At 39.5% G+C, this 15219-nt stretch overlaps 1 pseudogene; it reads left to right on the top strand.

Annotated features, from left to right (window-relative positions):
• The first annotated feature begins 1332 nt into the window (after nt 1–1332).
• Nucleotides 1333–12014, top strand: LOC134628909 (kallikrein-8-like; annotated as a pseudogene).
• The last annotated feature ends 3205 nt before the right edge of the window (nt 12015–15219 follow it).

Raw genomic sequence — 15219 nt, 5'->3', positions numbered from 1 at the left:
AAATTATTAGGAGGATATGCTCATAATAAATTGAATACATCTCAATAAAGTACATTTCATTTGGCCAGATTCCATTAAACTTCTTTTTTTGCTGGACTTCTGTCTTTGGAAAAACAAAGACAGAAAGTTGACTCGAATTAAATTAAAATCAGCATTCCGAGCATAAATATTTTCTGAGTGCATGAAGACAGAATGACAAAACATGACAAAATATGGAGGCTTTCACTGAGTCTGGTCAGCTTCACACAGAGTCTTGAAATTTCCCATTACACTAATCAGTTGTTAATACTTTTGCGGGGAGTGCACAAATTAACAAACAGCTAAGCACCTGAATCTCTGGAGCCATTACTCATAGCAGCAGCTTTGGAAAACCATCACTTTATGCTTTTTAAACAAGTGCCATTAACATAGGTTCATTTTTTTTTTTACTTTTTGTGTTCTAAAATTTGAGTCCTCAAGACAAATTGGTGGTAAGAAGTACTGTATAACAAAGTACAGGGATAGTGCTATCACAGTGTCTGTTTTAATAACACAATGGGCAATATAGTTGGAAATTTGTTATATTTTGCACAAAGCGATTTTAAAAAGCTGTGTTTCTTTAGACATTTAATTCTGATTCAGAAATGCAAAAAAAGTGTTCAAAAATAGAAATTCATACGGACATAGCAGGCACTTTGCTTTGCTCTCTCATCTTTCTGCCTCTGTGAATAGCTGTAAGTAAAAATGGAGGGGCCATTGATTAACAGTCCATGTTCAGACCAGACTTTTTAATTGAACGAGGCAGTCACTTTACGATCGTCAGCCAGTGCATTTCACCTTCCTCCTTAGCAATAACTAAGACAGAACATGCAGTTCAATCCGAGTCACAGTGAGAATGGGCTTCATGAACATGGCTGAAGCAAAATTTCTTTTCTTTTTTTTCAGAAAGACTAAAAGCTCTATGCTGAGTGGTGCATAAGTAGTTTGAGTCTCCCTAGAGAGTACTTTGAAGGTGTGCCTGCATGTGTGTGTTCTTCTATCGTCTGTCATTCCAGCACACGGTTCAAACATTGTTTCTTTTTTCAAGCACCTACACCTGTGCGCCCTCACACTGCAGCACATTTTACTCCCCTGGTTGCAGAAACCGTTCTATATTTTGTCACAGCTGCAAAAGAAGCTCCGCTCAAAGAAACTCAAAGATGATGGAGAGGAAGAGATTTCAGAACATGAGGCCTTTTGCCAGACAGTAAACAGGAAGGTGAGGAGAGAGTGAGGCAGTATGGCACACAGGAAATGGTCGAGGGCAGACTCAAACCCAAGCTCCTGCAGTGAGAACTCTAACCTTTAGTACACATGTCCCCACTCAGCCAGGTGAGATATAGCAGAACCATCAATTCAGAGTCTGGCAGTAAGGGTGAAGACGAGCCTGACCATTGGTCTGCTCCAAAACAAGCCCATAAGCAAGCTTTGAAATGTTATGTTACAAAATTGTGAAACTGGGACATGAAATTTTGAAAATGAAATTCATCCTGATCAGGAGCTGTTATGATCTAAATGGTGTTCTAGATCCAGTAAGCAAACAGGAAGAGCTGCAATATGTGTGCTTTTTCATTAATGAATAAATAATAAAAAGCTATAATGCAGACTACAGCGCCATCCAGTTGGTGTTCGCTCTCTCTGCGGTAGAGTATCACTTCCTGTTCCAACACATAGTGGTGCTTTTGTGTAGCTTATCTGTGCAGCAATTTAATTATAAATTTATAGATAACTTCTTATTTCATAGTGTAATCTTCCTGCTTGAAAATGACGTGCCCAAAGGGAACTGACTATTTTGCTTTGGACGCTTTGTGTTTACATATTTTTGCGGAATCTGTTTACACATTCAAAATAAAGAGGGAGGTTTGTTTGTTTGTTTTTTGTTTCTTTCAACTTTCATCAAAGTCAGAAGTATGCATACACTTCCTTATTATTTGGTAAAATTGCCCCAAAACTGTTTCACTTGGGCCAAACGCTTCAGGTCTCCTTCCACAAGCTTTCTGCAATAGTTTGCTGGAATCTTGGCCCACTCCTCTTGACAGAACTGCTGTAACTGGGTCAGGTTTGTAGGCCTCCTTCCTGAGCGGTATGATGGTTGTACATTCCTGTACTTTTTATTCTCACGTATTATTGTCTGAATGGATGAATGTGGGACCTTCAGGCATCTGAAAATTGCACCTAAGGATGAGCCACACTTGTGGAGTCTGCAATTAATTTCCTGATGTCTTGGTTGATTTCTCGTGATTTTCCTATGATGTCAAAGAAGGAGGCTCTGTGTTTGGGGTGTGGTTTTCAATGCATCCACAGGTGTGCCACAAATTAACTCAAATGGACTTAATTAACCTATCGAACCATTTTAAGCTAAAAATAGAAAATAGCTGGAGTTTTCCTTTTGGTTAAAGACACAGTAAACTTAGTGTATGTATACTTCTGACTTTGATGAAAGTAATAAAAGAAAATACATAGTTTTCACTCTCTTTATCCTGATAATTCATGAATACAAAAAAATATGTTAACATTGATTAATCTAAAACAAAAAATTTTACTCTTATCTGATGTTTGATGGTAAAGATGTTTTGGGGTTTTTTTGGGGGGGGGGTTTAAGTGTAAATATCTGGTTTCAACTGTAGTAGTAGATGGTGTTTTTAAATGACTATATTTTTATAAATAGGTACTATATGCAGTAGTTTATTTTAGTTGTATGAGAAGTACATTGATGTTCTGTGTTGTTAGATATAATGGTTGCACACCCATTATGAATCAAATCAGCTTCTAAATAATTTGCTGGTTTTCCTCTCTCTCCTTGCTTTTTACTTTACTTGAGAGATACTGACCTCAGTAAACAGGTTGGGTATCTGCAACTCTATCTTATGGACACTCAGATGAAGAACAGAGCTGAGCTATCAACTGATGGTCACCTGATCCTGAGTTGGGTCAGGTGGTGGGGAGGATGCTGGACACCCCTTAAACTGCCAGTTCGACAGCATTCTGAGGGAGGCTTTGGACACTGAGTCAGAATGGACAATGTTCTGCACCTCCATAGCTGAGCCTGCTGTAAGGAGCTGTGGCAGCAAGTTGCTTGGTGCCTGTCGTGGTGGCAATCTCCCAGAAGGAAGCCATTAAACTGAAGGCGGAGTTCTATCGGGCTTGGTTAGCCATCACTCGGTGGCCTCCAGCTGACACTGGAGGGGTTCACAGCGTGTGATATACTGAATATACTCAATGTATCGCAAGATTTTCCACAAAAAGTCGAACACTGCCTGGACTGACAAACAAACCATCCTTAAAGATATTAGAACACACCAAGCTTCTGTGTTATTTGAGCCAGAGACTGCACTTGTGGATGAACAATAAAAACATTTTATATTTATTATATCAGTAATGTAACTTGCAATACAAAGTTATGAGAAGCATAAACTTAGTTTCAGAATAATTAAATCTGAGACTTTGTTTTATTGTAAGGTTAATAAAGTTTTAGATAGTGTGACAAATAAAAATATAAACTTTAATTCTGAAAATATTTATTATTATATATTATATAATATTTATTATTAAATAACACCAGCTACAGTATTGGTAATATGTGTGTTGTTCAGCAGAACAGTGTCCAGTATGTTGGCTGATATACTTTATTTACATTTTAAAATAAAAGTTCGGATGATTTTAACACATTAAAAGGAGTGTTTTTAATAATTATTTTTTAAATAAAAATACAGTGTTTATATTAAATGTTGTACTAGAAATAAGTTCAAGGACGATAAAAGGTCATGTGATTTAGTTACATTCAACTTGTATGCAGCAAAATTAAAAACAAGTTACCACAAAAAGTGTTAAAAGTAGTGGTCGTGTTTGACCTCATCACCAGGATGAGTTGGAAATGCTTCAGTTTCCCTCAGGTGGCCTTTTGCTGGTTGGATTTTCACTACAGTCTGTAAAATGTAGAGGTAATTTTGTGAGCTCATTGGATGAACAGTTTCTGAAATACTCAGACCAGCCCATCTGGCACCAACAACCACGCAGTCTCTTTCCCCCATCCTGATACTTGGTTTGACCTTCAGCAGGTCATCATGAACATGTCTGTATGCGTAAATACTTCAATTTTCTGACATCTGATTGGTTCACTAGATATTTGTGTTTAACAAGCAGGTGAACAGGTGTACCTGGCAAAGTGTGTGTAACCCTCAGTGTTACTGACATGTTCCACACTGACCCACAAAAATACTCTGTGCCCCACACTGTTTTTATTAAGCATGTCTAATCACTGTGGACATTACATGTACCTTCTTGAAGGAGAGGTCAAAGGTCAGTTACCTTTGTAGGTTCCTGCTATATGTTATGACATTTACACAGCACAGTAAGAATGATAGTTTCTAGGTTCTAAAGCTTTTTGTCAATTTTCAACCAATAAATCATAAAGTTGACCTTGAAGACCACAAGTTTTAATGGATTGTTATTTTTTTTTATTTTTATTTTTTTTATTAAACCTGTCCCGTTTGGTTCTTTTGCCATCAGAATTATTGTCTAAAGGCGAAGAAAGATGCCCAACGGATTTACTTTACCAAATGGACCATCCCAGCCTTGCCGTAATGGTCCATTTGATTTACCTTTTATTGTTTATTTTATTTTATTTTATTTTTTTTTACTTGCTAGATACGGGACAGGGGAAAAGAAAAGGGAGAAAGAAAGAGGGGGGAAAAAACAAAACAAAACAACACAAAAAAAAAACAGCGGAGAAGAGGGACGGGGATAAAGGGCAAAAAACAAAAAGCAACAAAATAAGCAGACAAAAAATACATATATCGATCACCTGGCTCACCTGTTGAGAAAGAAAAAAGAAAACAAGCAGAAGAAAACGAGAGTAATAGAATAAACAACATCACAATGATATATGGGAATATAACACTAAATACTTAATATTAAACATTATTTTGCAGCACGTAAGATCGACAGCGCACAGTGTGCTTTGAGGTAGGAGCCAAAAAGGGTGTAGTTTGTGTGTGTGATCACCTGTGTGTACACCTGTGAGCATGAGCGCGCTTGTATTTAAAAGGTTCCTTAATGTAATGATCTGCTAGAGGGTGTGGGGGGCCACAGTCCCATCCTCCAGGGCATGAAGCAGGTATGGAGGAGATCAAAACTCCAGACCTTGAAGACCACAAGTTTTAATGGATTGTTAACATGACCCCACTCTACAGCCCTTCAAAATTTTAACAGGAGTCATTTAAAACTTTTCCAGCTATCCTGGTTACAGAAAATGATTAACAAGCAAAAAACAAAACAAACAAAAAAACCCCCAGAAACAAAATGTAATTATTTCTGATTAGAAGCTGTACAGTCAGGACTGACAGTTAATAAATGTGCTATAGGCTCACCTGGAAAATAGTGAGCTTTACAAGACTGATTTTCATGCCAAAGGCTTGCACAGACCTAAGCTCACTTATGACCACTAGAGCTGGAAACAAGACCTCAGCAAATCCTAAGGCTAATTAGCACAGCTAGCATTTAAAAAACATTTGATAAACGTTTACATTACTAACATATACCTGTATATACAGCATGGTGAGTAGCGAGAACGCTAAGCTATTGTTACCTTTGAAAAGAAAAATGTGAAGATGTAATATTAGCATGAGCTATATGCTAATGTTATTCACTCAAGCAAACATCTCAGTTACTGACTTGCTGCTTTCTAATATCGATGTTTATTTCTGGATATACCTACATGCCTACATGGTTATTATACATCCCACATAAAGGCTGACAAAGGCAGTAACTATAAATGACCATACATTAACTGTAAATTAAGCTGCACTGGCCTCCATTCATATAGTTCTATCACGTGCATGCACACGCACGTTGGCAACCGTAACATGCATAATTTCAGAAAAACAGCGCTACCATTGACCAATCTCACCTGTCCTAAGGTCATTTTTCTCACTTCCTATCACTTCCTGTTCCACACATGGTTGTGTATTTGTATAGCTTATGTGGATAGCCAAAATTTAGCTTAGCTAAGCCAGATAACACACCAATTAGTTAAACTACATGAATGTCTTAAAGCCATAAACACCTGGATGACCTCTAATTTCTGCTTTTAAATTCAGATAAAACTGAGGTTATTGTACTCGGCTCTGAAAATCTTAGAAATATGGTGTCTAACCAGATTCTTACTCTGGATGGCATTACCTTGGCCTCCAGTAACACTGTGAGGAACCTTGGAGTGATTTTTGATGAGGACATGTCCTTCAATGCACATATTAAACAAATATGTAAGACTGCTTTCTTCCATTTGAGCAACATCTCTAAAATTAGAAATATCCTGTCTCAGAGTGACGCTGCATTTATTACTTCCAGGCTGGACTACTGTAATTCATTATTATCAGGATGTCCTAAAAAGTCCCTGAAAAGCCTTCAGTTAATCCACAATGCTGCAGCAAGAGTACTGACAGGGACGAGAACGAGAGAGCATATTTCTCCTGTATTGGCTTCCCTTCATTGGCTTAGAATCAAATTCAAAATCCTGCTCCTCACATACAAGGTCTTAAACAATCAGGCCCCATCTTATCTTAATGACCTTGTAGTACCATATCACCCTATTAGAGCACTTCACTCTTGCACTGCAGGCTTACTTGTGGTTCCTAGAGTATTTAAAAGTAGAATGGGAGGGAGAGCCTTCAGTTTTCAGGCCCCTCTTCTATTGAACCAGCTTCCTGTTTGGATTCAGGAGACAGACACTATCTCTACTTCTAAGATTAGGCTTAAAACTTTCCTTAGCATGTAATTAGGGCTGGACCAGGTGATCCTGAATCCTCCCTTAGTTATGCTGCAATGGGGTGGGCTGCTAGGGGACTCCCATGATGCACTGAGTATTTCTTCTTCAGTCACCTTTCTCACTCACTGTGTGTTAACAGACCTTTCTGCACGGAACCATACTTGTTATTAATCTCTGTGTCATGATCCTGGGCCGTGTTGGCCCAGCATTTTTGGTTCTTGTATTTTTAGTATGTTGTTCTGTATTTAGGCCATGGTTCCTGCTCTGTTACGTTGTTATGTGTTTTCCCCCTGGTTACTCTTACCCCCTGTGTGCCCCTCTGTGTATCTGTGAGCCCTCGTCTCTCCTTGTGTTTTATTCCATGTTTTCCCCAGCCCGTTATGTCTGTGCTCTCCCCGTGCTCTCTCTCCTCCTGTCTGAACCTCTGTACTTCCTGTTTTACTTTGACAGTCTCCCGTCAGTGTTGCGTTTACTCCTGCCTCGTCTTGTTATGATTATCAGTGTCACCTGTGTTCCTCGTGTGCTCCCACTCCCCTCGTTAACCCTCTGTGTATTTAGGTCTGCGTCTCCCTCAGTTCTGTGTCGCGTTCTCCCTCATTCATGGCCGTGTGTTTCTCTGTGCATTAGTGTATTATTTCCCAGTGTAGTTCCTTATCAGTTTGCTTCGCCGTTTTTCTGTCCAGCAATAAAGCTGTGTTTTGAGTTTATTCCTGCTTCCGTGAGCTTGCGTTTGGGTCCACTTCCTGCCTGCCACACAGCCGGTCCATGACACTCTGTCTCTCTTCCACAGCATGTCTTTATCCTGTCTTCCTTCTCTCACCCCAACCAGTCGCAGCAGATGGCCCCGCCCCTCCCTGAGCCTGGTTCTGCCGGAGGTTTCTTCCTGTTAGAAGGGAGTTTTTCCTTCCCACTGTCGCCAAAGTGTTTGCTCATAGGGGGTCATATGATTGTTGGGTTTTTCTCTGTATGTATTATTGTAGGTCTACCTTACAATACAAAGCGCCTTGAGACGACTGTTGTTGTGATTCTTTTTCTGTATAAATAAAAATGAAATTGAAATAATATAATAATATAGTAAAATAACATAATAGTCACATGGAGACATAGGGCACTATTAATTCCTTTAGTACATTTTCATGACAATATAGTCAAGAAACACCACAAATCACAGGGCAGTCTGTGATCTTTCAGGACAGAGACATCAACAACAGTGACAGGACCCTCAGCGTCTTTCTACTGAAGCTGTCAGGCCCTCCTCAAATTTGAGCCACAAGCCTTTGGATGAAACTTAACTCAGGTCTTGACCAAAGTACATTTATTGTCAGTTCATACTGTATATCTTCTATAATAAATCGACGGTTTACACAATACTCAAAGTTTCATTTCTCAGCTTCATTTCCCTCCCACCACTTTATGAAAGGCAAAAGCAAAAACTGCTGATGAGTAACTTTGCATAAATGTGTGCAGCGTTGCAGCTTTTCAGAAGATAAGGCTTCATAATGACACTGGTGACTATACAATGGTCACCATTCAGACAGAAAGGCAGTTGTTAGAGGGTGAATGGCAGGAACACTGTGTCTGGTGCCTCTTCTCTTGCCTCTGTGTATCAGTGAGTATTCAACAACAGTTTCTATATTTAACTGCTGGTTCTTACTGCATAATTCTGTCTGTATAATATGAAAATGATTTAATGCATCGAGTTATGCCAAACCTCACAGAAACTGTGCACGGTGGGTATTCTGAATTGCTGTTCGGCACATATATGCAGACCACAGTCAGAGCCTTACCCTCTGCAGCTTGAAGTCACACAGAGGTAACCCACTCGCTCTCTGTCAGCACTCAGTTGGAGACTCATGAGTGAAGTGTTTTTTTCTTTTGTTTTGCTTTTCAAATCTTAAGAGCTTCATTAGCCACACAGAGGGCACAATATGTTCTGCATTGTTTCTCAAAGTTAGCATTGGTTAGTGGTCATGAGCTCTTTTAGGTTTATAAATCATTGGTTTACACCATATTCCTCTGAATTAATGGCACAAACTGACAAACTGACAGTGAGATACAGTGAAGCGTGTAGAACATGTAATTCAAATCAGTGAGTGCACGAGCAGAACAAGAGCATGAAGCTGAGATCAAACTTCATTTGCTTCCATCTATGAGGTGCAGGTCACTGAGGTCTTCTGACAGAAACCTGCTGGAGGTTCCTCGTTCTAGGCTGAAAACTAAAAGAGACTAAGTGTGTCTTCAAGTTTGTGGCTCCTAATCTATGGACTGCACTAATATTACATTTGATCTCTGCGGTCTGAACATTTTAAAGAGCAGCTCTACTAATTTGTGCAGGCTTGATTTTAGGTAGTGGATATTATTATTGTCTTTTAATGTTTTTATTTATTTTTTGTTGATTATTATTGTGAAGCACTTTCTCTATAGAAACATTTTACCTTCATTTCCCTTCTGTCACTTTATGAAAGCCAAAAGCAAAAAGAGACGATAAGTAACTTTGCATAAATGTGTGGAGCTTTGCATTTGCAGTTGATAAAGCTTCATAATGACACTATGTGACTATGCGGTGTCCAATATTCAAACTGAAATGCAGTCATTAGAGAGTGAATGGCAGCAACACTATGTGTGGTTCCTCTTCTCTTTTCTCTGTGTATCAGTGAGTGTTCAGCTACAGTATCTATATTTAATGGCTCTGGTGCTTACTGCGTGGTTCTGCCTTACGTCTGAGAGCAGATATTTTACAGGTACAAAGAAAAACTGGCAGTGACCTGGTGGGGCGGGGGATTCCTCTTTCAGGTGTGACGGGTAACACAGAGGTCGCTCTGCAAAAGAGAATCATTGGAGGTGATGAATGTGAGCGACAGTATCATGTACAACTCAGAGCAGTTTATCCACATGGACCTTCCAGCTTGTGTGGAGGCTCTTTGATCAGCGACCGCTGGATTCTGACTGCAGCTCACTGTCTGAAGCCAGGAGGGTGAGGAGATCAGAGCAGCAACTAAAACTTGTGAACCCAAGGAATGTCTAGTAGCCATGTTTTTGCTATTCAGTAAAAAGTAAAATACATTCAGACAAGATGAGAAATAGAATACGGTGACCATCAGTAATCAAGTTTTATGTTTGCTGTGCACATGCAGGATCATGTTTGCAAATCTAAGTGTGCATCAAGGGGGTCCGGAGCAAGAAGTGCAGATAACAGCAGAAGCTGAGATCTATACAGACAAAGACACCAGCACAGGCAGAGTTCATGACATCATGCTGCTGCAGCTACCTAGCAGCTCTGATATCCAACCTATAAAACTAGCTGACTGTGATGAACCTCCTAAAAGGCGAGTTGTGGATTTTTCTGCTTCAGGTTCATGTGTTCTGACAGATACTGACACGTCGTGCTAACTTCAGTTTTAGATTGAAATGATACATTTATATTCCTGTGGCTCAAAGTTTCTTGCTTTGAAGTTTTTTTCGTAAAGTTTCTTCTTGACCTGAGCTCTGTGCTGTGAAGTGAGTTCAACATATGTAGAATATCTTTCCTTTATCTTAACCCAACAGTGGGAATCCGGATAAGTACTCACAGGAAGCTGCTTATCAATTCAAAGCCCTGGTTATCAAGTTAACCAAGGCTTTCAATCCTAATGGATGTGGATAAACTATACTGGCAATGCAGGTTTTAAAAAGGAAGATAAAACTGTAATATTGGAAAAATATGAAGGGTTTAAATGCATAATATCTTTTATACAGTCATTGGTGCTCCTCCGTGTGTTTCCTCGTGAGTTAGTTCCTTTATGACTTCCCAGTTTAGTTTCATATTATTTTGTATCGCCTTAACTTCCGTCAGCAATAAAGCTGTATTTTGAGTTCAGTCCTGTTTTCCCGTGAGTTTGCGTTTGGGTCCTCATTCTGCCTGCACACAGCCTAATCATGACAAGGAGGGTCTAAAGTTGAAAGTTTAAAGGAATCTTCCAGGAATGGTGATGCTGCTTTTCTGGACAAATGATCTCTAACCTTGAACCTAACCAGAGGGATATAATACAAAGAAAATTCAACAAGGCTTGGCTTACTTTGTGTTAGCTGGCTTGAGAAAACATAAAACACCAGTCAGTGTCACGCCGCCATTTATATCAACGTCTCTTTTAAGCTGTGCTTTCTGCTTCATGCTCCGTGCCTACGCATGTAACAAGGGCTGCTACAAGGCCCTTTAGAACATAGCATGCTAGCCAGGTGTGGCACATGATGATAAAGTGGTGACTAAAACTCTATAAAGGACATAACTAATATAACAGCAGGTCAGGGTTACTCTTACAATTTTCTCTGGTAAGAAGTCAAAATCCTTCATATAGAACTCTGAAGTTACCTGGAGAGATGAGATCCTGCTTCATAGTACAGACCTCAGGGCAACATTTTAAAGTTAACGTGCAAAACAATCAATATATGTATTTGTATGTAACTGACAAAAAAAAAAAAAAGGAGAGAAAAGCGTCCAAACACTTCTTGTGTCATTCCAGAGTTGAGATCGCAGGTTATGGTGCCACCACTGGACTAGCTAATGAGAAAAGAAGTAAGATGATTTTTAACAAATTTGTTGTATTAAGAAAAAAGAAAACAAATCCCCAAACTGTTACTTTATTAGTAAAGAGATGTTGCAGATATTTGTACTGAAATTGTATTTTGCTTCATTTCTAATGTGTTCAAAGTAAAAACAAGCTTTTCCTGTGAGCTCAGACCATTTTATTTCTTTCTGCTGCATTTCAGCATAAAATACAAATCTGCATCATTTTTTTAAAAAGTGCTTTAAGCTGAACTAATTTGTCCCCTTTTACTAGAACCTGGTAAATCACCCTCTCTTCACTGTGCAGAGACTGAGGTTGTCAGCTGTACAGAGCTCAATGATATTTTACAGAAAAACTTCCCCGAGGTCCACCGAGTCAAGAGCTATCAACACTGGTTCTGTGGACAAAGTCCTGGGAAAGATATATGTCGAGTGAGTGTGCATGATTCCTCAGCTCACAGCTGTGTTTATTAACCATTCAAAATACAGAAAGATTTCATTAAACTGGGAAACTGTATTTCTGTCTTGCAGGGAGACTCTGGTGGAGGAGTGGTTCATAATGGCAGGATTTATGGGGTTTCTTCTTTTGTGGGAGATCCGGACTTTGTATGCAGAGCACCGGCTGCCTTCATGGACCTCTGTGATCCTGAGTATGCAGATTGGATCAGGAAAACTATCAACCCATAAAAACCTGTAAGGTGTGGATAACTGTAAACAAACTGAAATAAACAATCTTTTAGAGTTTAGCTTTGCAAAAGCATGCAAAACGTAACGGAAGTTGAATAAAACACAATAGAAATAGAAAAAAAAAATGCCACAAAGCTGAAAAACTGAACAAAAAACAAACAAAAAACAAACACAAATTACAACAGAAATAATAATAACAATATAAAAAAACACAATAGAAGTAGAAAAAACTCTTCTCATCCTAAAACTTGGTGGCAAAGTGGAATATGGTAAGGAAACGCTAATTGAAGTGCTTTCATTACTCAAAGGTTCCTGTTAATTATGCATGAAGTGATTTCTGGAGGGGAATGAAACTGAACTGAACTGCTCCCTGTGACATTTTGACCTGTCAAACGCAGGCGTAACTCCTGTTATTCATTGTTGTATTGCAGGTCTGCTGTGCACGACGTCTGTGAATCGGAGTAATTTGGTACAGATGAAGGAATAAGACTGCTCAGATGCTTTGGGTGTCACGTAATGATCCCTGAGGTTAAGGTGTCTTTGGTGCCCTTTGATTTCAATCTAACTGCACATTGAACAGAAATCCTGCCATGACAGAACACACTAATGCCTTTTCAAGGGAGAACCGATTCTAATCTGAGCTGTCAGCCCCAAGTTCTCTGCAGTCTTCAAATCAAGCATAATCTGGTTTGAACAGGCTCCCTGCCTCACTGCAAAAGCCTTTTTACCAGCTGCTGTTTGACAAATTGCAAAGCTTCTGAAGAGACTTTAGAAAGGGGGGAAAAAAGGATACGAAGAAAGAGCTGTACAAAAAGCTATCCATGCACTCCTACTGTTTAACATTTCACTTGGAGTTTATTGACTGTATTGTACCTGTGGATTGCATTATAGTTTCTCTGATCAGAAGTACCTGACTCCGTGGTATAATTCTCAAACACGTAGCCTAAAGCAGATAACTCGTAAACTGGAGAGGAAATGGCGTGTCACAAATTTAGAGGATCATCATTTAGCCTGGAGAAATAGTTTGCTGCTTTATAAGAAAGCCCTCCGCAAAGCCAGAACATCTTACTATTCGTCACTGATTGAAGAAAATAAGAACAACCCCAGGTTTCTCTTCAGCACTGTAGCCAGGCTGACAAAAAGTCAGAGCTCTACTGAGCCAACAATCCCTTTAACGTTAACTAGTAATGACTTCATGAACTTCTTCAGAAATAAAATTTTTATCATTAGAGAAAAAATTACCAATAATCATCCCACAGATGTAATATCGTCTACAGCTACTTTTAGTACCATTGATGTTAAGTTAGACTCTTTTTCTCCAATCGATCTTTCTGAGTTAACTTCAATAATTACTTCCTCCAAACCATCAATGTGTCTTTTAGACCCCATTCCTACAAAACTGCTCAAAGAAGTCCTGCCATTAATTAATTCTTCAATCTTAAATATGATCAATCTATCTCTAATAATTGGCTATGTACCACAGGCCTTCAAGGTGGCTGTAGTTAAACCCTTACTTAAAAAGCAATCTCTAGACCCAGCTGTCTTAGCTAATTACAGGCCAATCTCCAACCTTCCTTTCATATCAAAAATCCTTGAAAGAGTAGTTGTCAAACAGCTAACAGATCATCTGCAGAGGAATGGCTTATTTGAAGAGTTTCAGTCAGGTTTCAGAGCTCATCACAGCACAGAAACAGCTTTAGTGAAGGTTACAAATGATCTTCTTATGGCCTCTGACAGTGGACTCATCTCTGTGCTTGTCCTGCTAGACCTCAGTGCAGCGTTTGATACTGTCGACCATAATATCCTATTAGAGCGATTAGAACATGCTGTAGGTATTACAGGTACTGCACTGCAGTGGTTTGTATCATATCTATCTAATAGACTCCAATTTGTTCAAGTAAATGGAGAGTCTTCTTCACATGCTGAGGTTAATTATGGAGTTCCACAGGGTTCAGTGCTAGGACCAATTCTATTTACATTATACATGCTTCCCCTAGGTAGCATCATTAGAAGACATAGCATAAATTTTCACTGCTATGCAGATGATACGCAGCTCTATCTATCCATGAAGCCAGGTAACACACACCAATTAGTTAAACTGCAGGAATGTCTTAAAGACATAAAGACCTGGATGGCCGCTAACTTCCTGCTTCTTAATTCAGATAAAACTGAGGTTATTGTACTCGGCCCTGAAAATCTTAGAAATATGGTATCTAAGCAGATCCTTACTCTGGATGGCATTACCTTGGCCTCCAGTAATGCTGTGAGGAACCTTGGAGTCATTTTTGACCAGGACATGTCCTTCAAGGCACATATTAAACAAATATGTAAGACTGCTTTCTTCCATTTGCGCAACATCTCTAAAATTAGAAATATCCTGTCTCAGAGTGATGCTGAAAAACTAGTTCATGCCTTCATTACTTCCAGGCTGGACTACTGTAACTCATTATTATCAGGATGTCCTAAAAACTCCCTGAAAAGTCTTCAGTTAATCCAAAATGCTGCAGCAAGAGTACTGACAGGGACTAGAAAGAGAGAGCATATTTCTCCTGTTTTGGCTTCCCTTCATTGGCTTCCTGTTAAATCCAGAATTGAATTCAAAATCCTGCTCCTCACATACAAGGTCTTAAATAATCAGGCCCCATCTTATCTTAATGACCTTGTAGTACCATATCACCCTATTAGAGCACTTCGCTCTCGCTCTGCAGGCTTACTTGTTGTTCCTAGAGTATTTAAAAGTAGAATGGGAGGGAGAGCCTTCAGTTTTCAGGCCCCTCTTCTGTGGAACCAGCTTCCAGTTTGGATTCAGGAGACAGACACTATCTCTACTTTCAAGGTTAGGCTTAAAACTTTCCTTTTTGCTAAAGCATATAGTTAGGGCTGGACCAGGTGACCCTGAATCCTCCCTTAGTTATGCTGCAATAGACGTAGGCTGCCGGGGATTCCCATGATGCATTGAGTTTTTCCTTTCCAGTCACCTTCTCACTCACTATGTGTTAATAGACCTCTCTGCATCGAATCATATCTGTTATTAATCTCTGTCTCTCGTCCACAGCATGTCTTTATCCTGTTTTCCTTCTTTCACCCCAACCGGTCGCAGCAGATGGCCGCCCCTCCCTGAGCCTGGTTCTGCCGGAGGTTTCTTCCTGTTAAAAGGGAGTTTTTCCTTCCCACTGTCGCCAAAGTGCTTGCTCATAGGGGGTCA

This window comes from Pelmatolapia mariae, linkage group LG6 (genome assembly GCF_036321145.2).
Source record: "Pelmatolapia mariae isolate MD_Pm_ZW linkage group LG6, Pm_UMD_F_2, whole genome shotgun sequence".
NCBI lineage: Eukaryota > Metazoa > Chordata > Actinopteri > Cichliformes > Cichlidae > Pelmatolapia > Pelmatolapia mariae.
This window is presented reverse-complemented; position numbering and strand designations above follow the sequence as displayed.